Source organism: Chiloscyllium plagiosum, chromosome 27 (assembly GCF_004010195.1).
Source record: "Chiloscyllium plagiosum isolate BGI_BamShark_2017 chromosome 27, ASM401019v2, whole genome shotgun sequence".
Classification (NCBI taxonomy): domain Eukaryota; kingdom Metazoa; phylum Chordata; class Chondrichthyes; order Orectolobiformes; family Hemiscylliidae; genus Chiloscyllium; species Chiloscyllium plagiosum.
Window position 1 is genome coordinate 6,716,269 of NC_057736.1, and position 1,410 is coordinate 6,717,678.

Genomic DNA, 1,410 nt, shown 5'->3' on the forward strand with positions numbered 1-1,410 from the left:
AGGCCCTTCAGCCCAACAAGTCCTCACCAACCCTCTGAACAGCAACCCACCCAGACCCATTCCCCTACAATTACCCCTGACTCATGCACCTAACTCTACGGCCAATTCACCTGACGTGCACATTTTTCGACTGTGGGAGGAAACCGGAGCACCCGGAGGAAACCCATGCAGACACGGGGAGAATGTGCAAACTCCACACAGAGTGTTTCCCACGTAGGGATTTGAACCCGGGTCTCTGGCGCTGTGAGGCAGCAGTGCTAACCACTGAGCCACCGTGCCATAAATTGCTGTACAATTGTTTGTGTGGATTCAAGTGAAAATCACCAGGCAATGAGTTTGTGTTGAAGTTTTGCGAGCTGATATCAGTGAGCAGGGGAGGGGGGAGCTATTCACTGTGTGTTGCTACTTTTCAGAGTCATTAACAAAGTTCTCAGATTCCAGAGTCAGGTCTTGCATTTAGTTCTTTCACATTCGTCCACTGCCAACAGGGTGTGCTCCACACCAGGGACATCAAACACAAACTCGGGTCGACAGGAAACCTCCATCCGGCCTGCAGATTGGCAGCATCCCCATACTCTGCCTTACTCCCACAGTCTGACCTTTCTGTCCTTGACTAGAAACTGACTGTAATCACGAGGAACCAGCTCCACACCATTCAGCACAGCTCCCCATCCCATCGTGTAAACTCACCAACTCCAGGACAACTCCCCCTCCCATCGTCTGCACTCACCAACTCCAGCCCTGCTGCCGCTCCCATCATCTACACTCACCAACCCCAGCCCAGATACCTGGCCCATCATCTGCACTCACCAACTCCAGCCCAGATACCCAGCCCATCGTCTACACTCACCAAAACCAGTACAGCTCCCCCTCCCATCGTGTACACTCACCAGCTCCAGCACAGATGCCCCTCCCATCGTCAACAGTCACCAACTCCAGCACAGCACCCATTCCCATCGTCTACTCGCACCAGCTCCAGCACACCCCCCTTCCCATCGTCTACACTCACCAGCTCCAGCACAGATCCCACTCCCATCGTCTACACTCAACAACTCCAGCACAGCTCCCCTTCACATCATCTACACTCACCAACTCCAGGTCAACTCCCCCTCCCATCATCTACACTCAGGAACTCCAGCTCAGCACCCCCTCCCATCGTCGACACTCACCAACTCCAGCACAGCTCCCCCTCCCATCGTCTACACCCACCAACTCCAGCTCAGCTCCCACTCCCATCGTCTACACTCACCAACTCCAGCACAGCTCCCCGTCCCATCGTCTACACTCACCAACTCCAGCACAGCTCCCCCTCCCATCGTCTACACTCACCAACTCCAGCTCAGCTGCCACTCCCATTGTCTACACTCACCAACTCCAGCACAGATCCCCCTCCCATCATCTACACTCAGG